We start from the raw sequence: 16,319 nt of genomic DNA, 5'->3' as shown, positions 1-16,319 counted from the left end.
AAAAAAAACAGTGTATTTAAAAGTGAAGGAACGGATTGCGAGCACATCAATAAAGATACCTTCCTGAAAGTTGGATAAATTACTCCGCAGGCGTGTCCGCAATAAGTTAAAATGGCTCTGAGCACTATGGGACTTAACATCCGCAATAAGTAATAGGCTATTCTATATTTTAAGTTATTCATTAGTTATTGCTGAAAATGTGACCAAATCAGACGATATAAAAAAGCGCTATACTACGTGCGCTACATACTATAGATTAAGAAAGTTGTTTGCTTTTTGGTTTCAGATAAGATTTGGAGACTGCAACCTTAACGCCTCGAAAAAAAAAAAATGGTTCAAACGGCTCTGAGGACTATGGGACTTAACATCTGTGGTCATCAGTCCCCTAGAACTTAGAACTACTTAAACCTAACTAACCTAAGAACATCACACACATCCATGCCCGAGGTAGGATTCGAACCTGCGACCGTAGCAGTCGCGCGGTTCCGGACTGAGCGCCTAGAACCCTTTAACGCCTCGGGTGGAGGGTTTAATGAGGGCTTAATTTCTCTCAAAAATTGTAAAATATTGTCCAAAACTCAATAAATGATATGCAAAACGGTTTACGTTGATTACTTAAAGAGTTTTTAAAAAATCGTAAAAATCACTTAAATTTTTGGCTGACTGACGAGAATGAACCCTTAAGGCATTCATGTTTTAATACGTTCTATTTCCGTCAGTTTATGTCCCAACAGAAACTTGTATTAGTGCTCAATACAGAATAAAGGGAACCTTTATAACGGAAAATTCATATAAAAAGATAACACAAATAATCTTTGTGGTTACACAACCAGCGTCCGTTTTGCTCTATTCCGTAAGCTGCAGTACATTACGAGGTTCATTTTTCCGGTATCATCTATTTTCCTTCTTACTTTGTTCGCGTGTTGAGATAGAGAAACATGAATCTCTATATACCTTTAGTACGTGTCCTGATCTCTCTTCTCTTTTCCTCATTATTCGTACGCGAAATATTAGTTGGTGGGACATTTTTTAATGACAGAAATGGTAATAAGACACGTGTGGACAGTTCACTTATTCGATGAAGATACAGTAGACAACGAAATACTGATTCTGCACAAACGGTGTAGTTCTTCAGAAGAGCGATTTCGTTTCCTGCGGTGAGCGCTTTCTTTGTTTGAAGATGGAAATTCCTGGCGTGCACAATGGACGCTGATTACGCTTCCTCCATCTTGGCAGGCAGCACAGAGAACTGAGTGTCGTCACGTGGCCACCGCCGCCCCGACTTTGGCGATTTAGCGCTGGGGACACCACCTTGCTTGAAGCCAACGGGATAGCTCGTGATGAAGTTGGCAAAGTTTGTGCGAGGAAGCGGACGTCTGATTCGTGCTCCCAGAAGGGGAAGTTGACGAGGAAGATACGGACTGGGAATTTTTCTGCCCTGGGGAGTACCATCCAGATGCTGAGCGGCAAGCGGGAAGTGGGAGGTACGAGGTCTCTGCGAGAGTCGCAGAACCTGTAACTGCCAACTTACCGCTGCTGCCCCACATGTCTCAGCGCCGTTTCCAGCGCTCCTAGTACGGTCACGCAGTGCTAGGTTTTGCACTATGTGCAAGCAGTTGTCTAGAAACTGATTCACCCTCCCACTGTAATTACATACGACAATTTCCGTTAGCAGAGCTTTTGTTTCCGTTGGGGAAGTTGTATCAAATTTGTCACCGTTAACTAACTCTTTTTTTTTTTATTTCGTATTGACTAACTAGCATCACGTAAAAACTTCAATTCCTCTTTTTTTCGTATTTTTCCAGTAGTCACTCGTTTTCTCCACGTGTTTTCTTTTCCTTCCTTGCGTCCTTGTTGTTCCCGATTTCTTATTTCTCATGCTTTGAAAACCTAAATTTAGTATTTTATTCTTAAAATGGTTTCTGTCTGTTACTTTCGATTCTTTCATGTTGTTTCTTTCTAGTTCTTTCCGTCTTTCTGTAATCCATACCATTGTCGATTTCTTCTTCCAGAAATAGAGGAATATTTGTTTCGTTAGCCCCTTATCATTCATTTTCCAAATATCTATAGTCTTTATTTCCACCCATTATTTTTCGAGTAGTCCGTATTTCAAGTGGCGTTTCAACAATGCTGCTGAAATGAAATCTTCAACAGTTGCTTTGTAATTTCTGAATGCTTTGATGCCTTCATGGAACTCCAGCACTGTTGTTGGCAAATCTTCCTCCACATTTTGTAGTACTCCTGGAAATTTGAATCTGATTGTTGTAAACGGACAGATTAAGAGCCTGTCAAAAATATTTAAAATATTTCACAATTTTCTTTGTTATTTAATAACATTTTGCCATTTTCATCTCTTAAACAAATATTTTGTGCTTGATACCCTTTAGTTACATGTTTAAATGTTTGATAAAAACTTCCAGTTTTATGTTTGGTGAAATTTTCTTGTATTTCCTTAAGCTGAGAATTTTCAAAGATTCCTTTGTTTGTCCATATTATTCTCGATGTTTCTTTTCTTTATTGTGCGAACTGTTCTGAGTGTTCTTGTTTCCTCGAACATCGCCACTTTCTCCGTTTTTGATCTCTTTTTTCTAGTGCTTCTTCACATATCTCATTCCGTCGTGTCTTTATTTTTACTGATCATTTTTTTTACTTTTATTACATTGAGGCACGTGTTTCTCGGGCATATAAATATAAAATCCCTGCAATTTTTTACAAGCAAAACAGTCATTGGGCTTGCCTGTAATCCCATTTAATGCCTGAAAAATTACAATTCACTTTCTAGAGTATTTGAAGGTAAACGCTAGCTAATAGAATTTCAGTGTGTTATAACATGTAAACATGTTCGTAGGAATTTATCACTCGATCATTGCAAGTACAGAACTTTCAGCAGATTTCTTCCACTAGTGTTAAGTTTTAATTTGGTACGGTAAATCGGAAATGAGTCGCGAATGTGCACAATGTCACCAATTCATCGTAATTCAAAAAGCTAATATGCTACTTCATCTCATACAGCATGGAGACAGAAGTTCTACTGTATTTTAGGAACTCAGGAATGTGATTTACGACTCATTACACATTGCCTGCAGAATGTTTTACAACTGATCTTACTCTACGCCAGGGCCGGCCAAACGCTGCACAGTGTGCAGACGTGCGGAAGTGCTGCGACAGCGACATCTGTTATTAGACATGCGTCCTAAATGAACGGCGGCGGCTCCACTTCTCTGTTTATGTGGTACAAGCAAGAGCGTAACATACCCAGTCTCGTTTACCCCTGGTAACCGTAACCTTAACAGAGAAGTACTGGGAAATCGCAGGTACTGTGAAAAAGCAAAGGACGGGAGATCTATGTTCTCAGTCGTTTAAGAATGACTGGGAACTGCAATTCTTTTTTGTAGCCGTTGGTGAAAACTCAGTGTTTGCTGTGCCGCCGAATAATAGGCGGCCAGCGTAAGTTTTCAATTGAAAGACACTACAATACGTATCACAAAGACGAATGTAGTGTACTCAACAGTGAAGAACGGCAAGCAAAATTAAATGTCCTTAAGAAAATGGATGAGATACATCAACTCGATTATTGTTTCTCATGACGAGTGATAAACGTGTTTGGATTTATTCCTTTCATAATTAAAATTTATTGTTTACTAACTGTGCATTGTTGCCTCATTCTGCTCCATGTTACATTATTATCAGGGAAGTTGGACATTAAACTGATTGTTCCAATGTATACTTACATTTAGGGTTTTTTTTATGTGTGAAGGGCTACGCTCAGCTGAAGTCGATAAAACATAACATTCATCTAATTGTCGGTTATTATGCAGATTTCAGACGTAACTGATGAAAGATATAGCAATAATGATATTGAAATAACAGGCGATCATCGAGAGGTTATGATTCTGTTCAGAGGTCAGTGAGACAGAAATTATGTGGGTGTAACTGAGGGCACCGAGAATGTGTTATAGGAAACCTTGCATTAGTTTAATGTTATTTGAAATCATGAATAAGGTTCGTTGGAAGTCGCTAAGTGCTCTCTTTCTTAAATACTAGATCAAAAACATTACGCGTATTTACGTGCTGTCAGTCAAGCTGCCTTAATAAAAACCCACGGTTGTTAACTGTATTACTTGTATTACTGAGTTAAACTGTTACCATAAAAGTAGACGTCTCAATGAGTAGACTGTGACAGTATTTTAAATCTTTAATACGCGAAATACCTTCTCATGGTTGGCTTGAAAGCTGTGGAAAGAGCACTAGAATGCGCCGGTACAGAGTATCCCAGCAAGTGGGTAAAGCGACATCTGTGCGTAGAAACATGCACTACATGAACGCTGACGGCTGCGGCGTGCACACTATGACCCGGAAGTTGCACATGTGCAGGAGCACTGCACGCGTGCAGAATTTCTGGCCGGCCCTGCTCTACGCCGAAACACGTACTTGACAACGTGCCTTACTAGCAGCGGAACGTCAGGCAAGGAGCATATCTACACAGAACGCACGAATCTCTGCGAGGGAGGGCAGCGAACGAAGTTCGGTACAAAATAACAGCGCTTAAACAAACAGTTGTTACGATACACTTTTTTGGTTCTTTCACGGTCTAATATCAATATTTTGTTTGGAACGATGCCTTTCGTCTGCATGCCGCTACCATGAGGTGTTCATATACTAATTACATATTATTATGTCTGACGACACACTTTCTAATCAAAAGTGTCCGGAAACCTATTAGTGGGGTGCGTCCACCCTTGGCCTTTGTGACGGCTTGAATTCTACTGAGGACAATTTCAGTGAGGCGTCTTGTCTGTTGGCACTACATATGGTGGCGGGTAACTTTCTGTCGATTTCGTGTAATTCCTTACAACGATCCAGCGCAATGATCGCCAGTCGCTGTCCGTCTGCCACGCCTTAATTTAGCCACGGCTGCTCCTTCGCGTTTCCAACTCACAGTCATATCACCAAACGTCCACTTAGGCAGCTTTAGAAGGGTTAAAATGTTTCTGAGGGATTTTTTCTTCGGGTGACATCCAATGACTAGTCCACGTTCGAAGTCAGTGGCCTCTCCTGACCTACCCATTCTGGTGTTATGCTTTTCTACTGGCAGTACCATATGCCCTGTCTCATTTTATACTGGCGTATACGTCTCTCGCGACATCTACGAGTCAGTTCCGCATTACAAAGGGATGTCCGTGTTCTTACAGACGAATGGAAAAACTGGTAGAAGCCGATCTCGGGGAAGATCAGTTTGGATTCCGTAGAAATGTTGGAACACGTGAGGCAATACTGACCTTACTACTTATCTAAGGAGAAAGATTAAGGAAAGTCAAATCTACGTTTCTAGCATTTGTAGACTTAGAGAAAGCTTTTAACAATGTTGACTGGAATACTCTCTTTCAAATTCTAAAGGTAGCAGGGGTAAAATACAGGGAGCCAAAGGCTATTTACAATTTGTACAGAAACCAGATGACAGTTATAAGAGTCGAGAGGCATGAAAGGGAAGCATTGGTTGGGAAGGGAGTGAGACAGGGTTGTAGCCTATCCCCGATGTTATTCAATCTGTAGCCCTATATTGAGCAAGCAATAAAGGAAACAAAAGAAAAATTCGGAGTCGGTATTAAAATCCATGGAGAAGAAATAAAAACTTTGAGGTTCACCGATGACATTGTAATTCTGTCAGAGACAGCAAAGGACTTGGAAGAGCAGTTGAACGGAATGGACAGTGTCTTGAAAGGAGGATATAAGATGAACATCAACAAAAGAAAAACGAAGATAATTGAATGTAGTCGAATTAAGTCGGGTGATGCTGAGGGAATTAGATTAGGAAATAAGACACTTAAAGTAGTAAAATAGTTTTGCTATTTGGGGAGCAAAATAACGGATGATGGTCGAAGTAGAGAGGATATAAAATGTAGACTGGCAACGGCAAGGAAAGCGTTTCTAAAGAAGAGAAATTTGTTAACATCGAGTATAGATTTAAGTGTCAGGAAGTCGTTTCTGAAAGTATTTGTATGGAGTGTAGCCATGTATGAAAGTGAAACATGGACGATAAATAATTTGGACAAGAAGAGAATAGAAGCTTTCGAAATGTGGTGCTACAGTAGAATGCTGAAGATTAGATGGGTAGATCACATAACTAATGAGGAGGTATTGAATAGAATTGAGGAGAAGAGGAGTTTGTGGCACAACTTGACAAGAAGAAAGGACCGGTTGGTAGGACATGTTCTGAGGCATCAAGGGATCACAAATTTAGCATTGGAGGGCAGCATGGAGGGTAAAAATCGTAGAGGGAGGCCAAGAGATGAATACACTAAGCAGATTCAGAAGGATGCAGGTTGCAGTAAGTACTGGGAGATGAAGAAGCTTGCATAGGATAGAGTAGCATGGAGAGCTGCATCAAACCAGGCTCAGGACTAAAGACCACAACAACAACAACGTATTTGCATAAGTGTGATCCTTTTTTTGCAATCATTCTCGGACCCACATCCCATTTCTGTGCTTTTCTGTTGTTTACCAGCTATAGCTAAAATAACTGCGACACACGCTTTCTTTTGTGTGTTCGATATCTCAGCCTTGTAAAACCGCGTGTGCCGACGGACAGTACTGACAATATTACTGATGGCGTGAGCGTCGCTTCAGCACATTGAAGGTCTGGTAAATTAGTAGTGTAAATAAATACTGAACGTATGAAGGCAGCTTAATGGCATGACTGCGGCACAATACGCCATATCTGTGAAAGGGTAACGGTGTGTCGTCTTGTGCGTGGTCGAGTAGGCAGCATGCCGTATTAGGAAGTCAACAGAGCTAGCCGCGTCCGGTCCGGTTTACAAACGTTCCCGTTAGGCGGTCGCTGCTTCCCAGCGACCGCTCTTGCCTTCTCAGAAGACGCGCGCCTCATTCTACCTACGGTTGCTATTGTTAGTCGCAGACGCGCGATACCTCCTGTCGCTGGTCATTGCACCACTGAAACAAGCCGTTATTTTCTCAGAAGTATTCCAAGACTAGTCAGCACAGTCCCGCAGTGAACAAGACAGGGTGTAACAAAAATGTGCGGCACAAATTGCACGGCACATTCCTCACATGTAGACGAAAAAATTATGTTATATGAACTTGGGTCTGGAAACGCTTTGTTTCCATGTTGCAACTCATTTTCTCCAACTTATTATCCACAGGGAACATACACGAACAGCATGCTCTAGCATTTGAAATTACTAATTATGTGGCACACTTAAAATTTCTATTATTAATCACGCAACCTAGTACTGTTTATTACGTTTATTTCTGGGTTCATTTATGAAATGATAATCGAAACTAATAGAAAATCATTTGTTAAGAAAAATTGTAAACCATTAGGAATATTGTAATTTCGGCTGAGTGAAGCAGTAGTAAGCATGCCTCTGATGTGATCGGAAGTATTTTTGTATTTTGGGCGAACAATGAAATTTCGGATTTGTTAATGAGAAAATTCAAAAGACTGTACGATATACTAAAATATGACTAAATAACTTAACGTAACAACAGAAATTCTGCAACAACAATCTTCAAATTTATTTAGATCAATTCAACCGTGAGGAACTAAAATGTGAGGATTTCAGCTTCAAGAATCAGACCTCTAGACAAGAAGAGCTGGAGCCAACTCTACATGAAGCGCTAAGTAAACTAATAAGTTTATTGTAATCTTCAAATTGGTTCAAATGGCTCTGAGCGCTATGGGGCTTAACATCTGAGGTCATCAGTCCCCTAAAACTTAGAACTACTCAAACCTAACTAACCTAAGGACATCACACACATCCATGCCCGAGGCAGGATTCGAAGCTACGACCGTAGCGGTAGCGCGGTTCCAGACTGAAGCCCCTAGAACCGCTCGGCCACACCGGCCGGCATTTAATCTTCGCTCCTCTCAAATTTTTCATAAAAGACTTTACTAATTTCGGACAATAACTGAAATTAGGAAGGTGGGGGGGGGGGGAGATTACAATATCACGCTCAATACTTTCTTACAGGAGATGTTCAATAAGCCCTCCGTGGGCACTGATATATACATCAACCCGCCGTTGTAGTGAATCGCGGATGCGCTGATGCATCCCTGGAGTGTAGCGCACGGTTACGCAACTTTCCATAATCCGAGCACGGAAACTCTGAACTTCTTGTACTGGGGTTCCATACACAAGAGCTTTCAAGTGCCCCCACAAGTAAAAGTGCAGTGGGTTTAGGTCCGGAGAGAGTGGACCCCAGGCAATTGTACCATCTTTACCTATCGATCTGTCACCGAACCTGTTACTTAGAAGCCGACGATCATTAACACTAATACGAGGAGGTGCTGCATCGTGCATGAAGTACATGATTTGTTGCACAGCTAAAGGCACATCTGCTAACAGGTCAAGTAGAACATTCTATAAAAAAGCATGCTAATTTTGTCCGTTGAGCCTGGGTGCGAGAAGCCGGCCGGAGTGACCGAGCGGTTAAAGGCGCTACAGTCTGGAACCGCACAACCGCTACGGTCGCAGGTTCGAATCCTGCCTCGGGCATGGATGTGTGTCATGTCCTTAGGTTAGTTAGGTTTAAGTAGTTCTAAGTTCTAGGGGACTTATGACCACAGCAGTTGAGTCCCATAGTGCTCAGAGCCATTTGAACCTTTTTTTTTTTTTTTTTTTGGGTGCGAGAAAGCGAGGCCCTACTAACCAGTCACCAACAATGCCGGTCCAAACATTGACAAAAAATCTTCGTTGATGACTTGCTTCAACAGTTGCGTGAGTATTGACGTCTGCCCATATATGCCGATTGTAAAACTTTACAATCTAATATCGCTGAAACGACGCCTCATCTGTGAATAGCGCCGTTGCACTAAAATTAGGGCTGACAATTTGTTGAATAAGCCATTAGCAGCACAGTACCTTTGCAGGAAAATGAGCTGCTGATAGCGTCTGTACTCGCTGTAAATAGTATGGATGGAACTGGTCCTCGTGTAACAGTTGCCAGACAACCATGTGGTTAACATTCAGTGTTGCAGCTACATGTCTTGTGCTGACACTAGGGTCATCGTCAACTGCACGAAGAGCTGGCGTCAGCCGTCGCAGTGCCCTCGTCCTTCTGGGCCTCGCTCGGTCGCCAGCGTCAGGCTTAATTGCCCCATGTTCTCCAAGATGACGACGACCAATGGCTCGAAGGTTCTCCTTCGTCCTGGAAATCTCTCCCGGTACAAACGCTGAGTGCGATCGCCATTGCCGTCAGCTAATCCACACATCAAATGGGCATCTGCCATCTCTGCTTTTGTGTATACTGCCATTGCACGAGCCAAGTCTGTGATTAACTCCACGTAGTAACCCGTGGGCTTGCGCCGGTCGTACTGACCGCTGAAGCAGTTGATGTTACCTGCAAACAAGCAATGACGTACGAAACATGGCAACAGGGACCAGCAAAACAAAACACTGGCGGTGCACAACGTAAATAGACGTCACAGAGAGTGCACATTCCCCATGATTCTAACGCTCTATTCTTGTGTGTTTCCCATGATTAATGGGTTGGAGAAAATGGGTTGTAACATGGAAACAAAGCGTTTCGAGACCAGTGTTCGTATAACATAATTTCTTAGTCTTCGTGTTGTAATAACAACGACTCTGTACTATTGCACCTATAAGTAATTCTTGTCATTTGATATTTCGATAAACTTGTGTAATTGATGTTCCGATTTCATTTCTCTTTGTTTCATGCCATTGTGTTAAGAAAACTGTAAATAAGTTTCAATGTGAATATTAATGTTACTGTCAAATGTCAAGTAATGTCAAGAGGTTTAAAATTGTAACTGTGCGTCTGGTCCATACGTAGGCAATGTTTTAGGATATGTAGAATGCAAAACCTCGGGTGAATACCCGATCTGTCAGGGAGCGGTAAAAGGTGGATGGCAGGCGAGCGCGGGAAAATGCACGCGGGCACAGCGGGCACAGTTGTGGGGAGTCTGGCACTGGTTTGAGTAACACCTTCTGGAGCGAGGAGGCCCTCCTGGAAGACATAGCTTCACTGAGCCTCGGGTATGCCGTTCCAACGCCCACACAGTATGGCAAAATTCCATAGGCACTAAATGGAAAAGTATTGCGACGCTAAGAAGAATTAAAGTGCGGATACGTCAAGAGCCATAGCTGTTGTTGTATGTGTGCTCTGTGTCTCGCCATCTTGCCGCCCGCCAACCGCCGCATCGATACTAGCAGGTTGAAACTTATAGTACTGTATTCGTATGGATTAGAGAGTGAACTGTGTTTGTTTGGTGCAATAATAACCTAAATTTTACCAGAACTTATCCATCATTTAATTATCCTCACAACTAACCTAGACAGGGTCCTTGCCAAACGTTGTGTGCAATCCGAGTGTCCCGGAATGAAAATTAAAATTTGTGTTTGTAATAATTATTTGCAGAACTAGCTATATTAGAATGGTGTTTAAAGGAATGTTTTGTTAATGAACCAGTAAATGAATAACGAAGGTCTAACGAAGTTGAAAGATAACTTTAGTATTGATATAGTAATGAATTATATTATATCGAGACAGATTTAAAGGCATTTAAATGAGCAGTAAATAAGATGAAAAGAGTAGTAACTTATATACTGGAAATCTTGAACGCATAATAACTTCAGTAATCATTTTTTTAAATACACGATCATAACAGTTTCGGGCTCCCCCCTCATTCATTTGAATTCTGAAGTGTTCTAAATTGGTTTGACCAGTAAAAGTCAATATAAAAGTCAAAATTTATCAGTGTTTTATCTTTATCAAAATTGACATTTTGTGAGTGTGGCACGAAAGTGCAATTTCTAGAGTAACCTATGCCCGATTTTAATCAGATTAATAGACAGTATAAAGTTTTATAGTATACATTATAGTGTAGTGTTATGTATTCATGATTTTCCATATCGGTACTGAACGTGAAACTATCAGTTCAATAGATTTTCTGGTTCTAAGTTGTAACTATGCAGTGTTACAACTTGTTGTTTTGCATGAATATATTCCAACTTGTACAGGAAAGAAACTCAGTTAATACCTAATTAGGCTGGCGACCGTATTATTATTAAATTGGTAGCATCTTCTGGGTTGCTTTTGATCTATCCTGACGTGTAATTGCATTTCGAACTTACTTGACGGATCATTGTCATTACAGAGTGGATGTAAGTCTGATTTGCCACCATTCAGGTACACGCGGTCGATATCTATAAAATGGTTCTGAGCACTATGGGACTTAACATCTGTGGTCATCAGTCCCCTAGAACTTAGAACTACTTAAACCTAACTAACCTAAGGACATCACACACATCCATGCCCGAGGCAGGATTCGAACCTGCGAGCGTAGCAGTCGCGCGGTTCCGGACTGCGCGCCTAGAACCGCTAGACCACCGCGGCCGGCTCGATATCTATACCAAAATCCTTTCTCATAAGGTGAATCCCGCTCACTTACCATAGCACAGGCTTTAACGAGTGCTGTGTCGGGGATTACAGTGTCAGGAGTGTATCCTGCAATTTGTGCCGTATATTTTTTTTTTTTTTTTTTTTTTTTTTTACGTCCTGTATAGCTTCTGTCATTCTGTTTGACAGCTGGAGATCAGATTTACAGTGGATGAGGGAACGGCTACGGGAAACCTTTACCAATAGTATTTTCTGCTTAGTTTCTATCAAATCAAGGAAAAAGTGTGAGCTGTAGCTTTAAATGCTGGAAGGTTTCAATTTTTCAACAAACCGACTGATAAAATAAGGAAACCTGCATCTTGGTTCTAATTTCGAAAAAAGACTTAATTCTCCCACGCCGATTTCCTCCTGTGGGAAATGCATAGATCACATGCATTAATATTGAATGTAAAATGGATCCTAGGTTGATATGTTCTTTGAGAAACTTTCCATCTGGTGCAAGTCACAGTGTAGCCGTTTTTCATGTGCCATACATCTTTCAGGATTTAGTGTGCTATCTTCCATGTTTTGTTTTTCTTCACTCGATTTGGGCTTTCTATGGACTACATAAATGACTACTTCTGGTGTAAGTTCCGGGTTTTCCAGTAATTTTCCATTTGGTCAGAGTGCTGTTTTTCCCGAACTTCTAGCCACATTGTTCCTCTTTTCTGGTCTGCTCTTTCGAAACTAATCTGCCTTCTGAATTTAGTGTTCTCCAATATTCATCTCTTTCAGATCACTTCTGATTTCTTCGAAGCACTTGCACCAGGGAGGGGGTTTGGGGATGATATTTTCAGAAATTCCTTTGCGTACGCTGTTTTCGTTCGTCCGAACCTGATAGCCGTGAAACATCATTCTACATTTTCTCTTCGTTATATTTAGTTGTTTATTTTCCTGCACAGTTCTTCCTCACTGCCGGCCGAAGTGGCCGTGCGGTTAAAGGCGCTGCAGTCTGGAACCGCAAGACCGCTACGGTCGCAGGTTCGAATCCTGCCTCGGGCATGGATGTTTGTGATGTCCTTAGGTTAGTTAGGTTTAACTAGTTCTAAGTTCTAGGGGACTAATGACCTCAGCAGTTGAGTCCCATAGTGCTCAGAGCCATTTGAACCATTTTTTCTTCCTCACTGCTCCTACTTCTGTATTCGTCATCGTTTTACCTATAACAAACCATCTCAAGTAACGCTATAACTTTCTTGTGCTGGTAATCATGTCCACATCTACATGTGATCAAAATGATCAAATGGCTCTGAGCATTATGGGACTTAACATCTGAGATATTCAGTCCCATAGACTTAGAACTACTTAAACTTAACTAACCTAAGGACATCACACGCATCCATGCCCGAGCCAGGACTCGAACCTGCGACCGAAGCAGCAGCTCTGTTCTAGATTGAAGCGTCTAAAACCGCTCGGCCACAGCGGCCGGCTTACATGTAATCGACATCTACACTCATACATATTCTGGAAACCACCGTACGTCACGTGGCGGAGCGTACCCTGTACCACTACTAGTCGCTTCTTTTCCTGATCCATTCGCAGATAGAGCGAGAGAAAAACAACTGTCTACAGGGTGGTCCATTGATCGTGACCGGGCCAAATATCTCAAGAAATAAGCGTCAAACGAAAAAACTACAAAGAACGAAACTTGTCTAGCTTGAAGGGGGAAACCAGATGGCGCTATGGTTGGCCCGCTAGATGGCGCTGCCATAGGTCAAATGGATATCCACTGCGTTTTTTTTTTAATAGGAACCCCCATTCTTATTACATATTCGTGTAGTACGTAAAGAAATATGAATGTTTTAGTTGGATCACTTTTTTTGCTTTGCGATAGATGGCGCTGTAATAGTCACAAACATATGGTTCACAATTTTAGACGAACATTTGATAACAGGTAGGTTTTTTAAATTAAAATACAGAACCTAGGTACGTTTGAACATTTTTCGGTTGTTCCAATGTGATACATGTACCTTTGTGAACTTATCATTTCTGAGAACGCATGCTGTTACAGCGTGATTACCTGTAAATACCACAGTAATGCAATAAATGCTCAAAATGATGTCCGTCAACCTCAATGCATTTGGCAATAGATGTAACGACATTCCTCTCAACAGCGAGTAGTTCTACTTCCGTAATGTTTGCACATGTGTTGACAATGCGCTGACGCATGATGTCAGGCGTTGTCGGTGGATCACGATAGCAAATATCCTTCAACTTTCCCCATAGAAAGAAATTCGGGGACGTCAGATCCGGTGAACGTGCGGGCCATTGTGGTTTGACGACCAATTCACCTGTCATGAAATATGCTATTCAGTACCGCTTCAACGGCACGCGAGCTATGTGCCGGACATCCATCATGTTGGAAGTACATCGCCATTCTGTCATGCAGTGAAACATCTTGTAGTAAGATCGGTAGAACATTACGTAGGAAATCAGCATACATTGCACCATTTAGGTTGCCATCGATAAAATGGGGGCCAATTATCCTTCCTCCCATAATGCCGCACCATACATTAACCCGCCAACGTCGCTGATGTTCCACTTGTCGCAGTCATCTACATCTACATGACTACTCTGCAATTCACATTTAAGTGCTTGGCAGAGGGTTCGTCGAACCACAATCATACTATCTCTCTACCATTCCACTCCAGAACAGCGCGCGGGAAAAACGAACACCTAAACCTTTCTGTTCGAGCTTTGATTTCTCTTATTTTATTTTGATGATCATTCCTACCTATGTAGGTTGGGCTCAACAAAATATTTTCGCATTCGGAAGAGAAAGTAGGTGACTGAAATTTCGTAAATAGATCTCGCCGCGACGAAAAACGTCTTTGCTGAAATGACTTCCATCCCAATTCGCGTATCATATCTGCCACACTCTCTCCCCTACTACGTGATAATACAAAACGAGCTGCCCTTTTTTGCACCCTTTCGATGTCCTCCGTCAATCCCACCTGGTAAGGATCCCACACCGCGCAGCAATATTCTAACAGAGGACAACGAGTGTAGTGTAAGCTGTCTCTTTAGTGGACTTGTTGCATCTTCTAAGTGTCCTGCCAATGAAACACAACCTTTGGCTCGCCTTCCCCACAATATTATCTATGTGGTCTTTCCAACTGAAGTTGTTCGTAATTTTAACACCCAGGTACTTAGTTGAATTGACAGCCTTGAGAATTGTACTATTTATCGAGTAATCGAATTCCAACGGATTTCTTTTGGAACTCATGTGGATCACCTCACACTTTTCGTTATTTAGCGTCAACTGCCACCTGCCACACCATACAGCAATCTTTTCTAAATCGCTTTGCAACTGATACTGGTCTTCGGATGACCTTACTAGACGGTAAATTACAGCATCATCTGTGGATTTTCCGTTGCCCAATAGTGCATATTATGCCGGTTTACGTTACCGCTGTTGGTGAATGACGCTTCGTCGCTAAATAGAACGAGTGCAAAAAATCTGCCATCGTTCGTAATTTCTCTTGTGCCCAGTGGCAGAACTGTACACGACGTTCAAAGTCGTCGCCATGCAATTCCTGGTGCATAGGAATATGGTACGGGTGCAATCGATATTGATGTAGCATTCTCAACACCGACGTTTTTGAGATTCTCGATTCTCGAGCAGTTTGTCTGCTACTGATGTACGGATTAGCCGCGACAGCAGCTAAAACACCTACTTGGGCATCATCATTTGTTGCAGGTCGTGGTTGACGTTTCACATGTGGCTGAACGCTTCCTATTTCCTTAAATAACGTAACTATCCGGCAAACGGTCCGGACAGTTGGATGATGTCGTGCAGGATACCGAGCAGCATACATAGCACACGCCCGTTGGGCATTTTGATCACAATAGCCATACATCCCCACGATATCGACCTTTTGCACAATTGGTAAACGGTCCATATTAACACGGGTGATGTATCACGAAGAAATACCGTCCGCACTGACGGAATGTTACTTGACATCACGTACTTACACGTTTGTGACTATTACAGCGCCAGCTATCACTAAGCGAAAATAGTGGTCCAACTAAAACATTCATATTTCTTTACATAATAAACGAATATGTAATAAAAATGGCGGTTCCTATTTTAAAAAACGCAGTTGATATCCGTTTGACCTATGGCAACGCCATCTAGCGGGCCAACCATAGCACCATATGGTTTCCCCCTTTAAGCTAGACGAGTTTCGTTCTTTGTGGTTTTTTCGTTTTATGCTTATTTCGTGAGATATTTGGCCAGGTCATTATCAATGGACCACCCTGTATAACACCTAGGACGTCGCGCCGCGTAGGAGACGCATCACTACGCAGCTATGATGCCCGGATACCCCTTGTGTCGCAGTACCTCCATCAAAAATGTATGGTCGACTTTGTCAAAGGCCTGGCTAAAGTCGAGAGAGCCCAAAACTACTGGCATTTGGCGAGCGTTGGCTAGCGCGATCATATCTCGATATTGGCATAGCGCAGTGCGAATATTGTGTTCACCTCCTAACGATACCTGGTCTTGCGACACAACACAATGGACCAATCGCTTTAGGCGTGCTGCCAGAAGCCGGGTGAAAATCGTCAAGTCACTGTTGAGTAAGGTCAAGGGGCGATAATCACTAATCCTGGATCCTCCTCGTGGTTTGTGTATGGGCACAATCAGTCCTTCTCGGAACGCCCCAGGGATCTGCGTCGTGGGAGACATAAGATCGTGGAAAATATCAGTCCATGCTAGTGCTAGCAATTGCTGAAATGACCGATAAAATTCCAGAGGAAGGCCATCAGGCCCCGGGTACTTATGAGCAGCCCCCGCCTGTATTGCTTCAATGATTTCACCCTCCGTTACATCTGCAGTCGAATCCGCTGCCGCTGTCGGAGAGACCGTGCCGTAAGCGAGTTGAGCGACTGCGGCGATCACG

This window comes from Schistocerca nitens, chromosome 3, assembly GCF_023898315.1.
Source record: "Schistocerca nitens isolate TAMUIC-IGC-003100 chromosome 3, iqSchNite1.1, whole genome shotgun sequence".
NCBI lineage: Eukaryota > Metazoa > Arthropoda > Insecta > Orthoptera > Acrididae > Schistocerca > Schistocerca nitens.
This window is presented reverse-complemented; position numbering follows the sequence as displayed.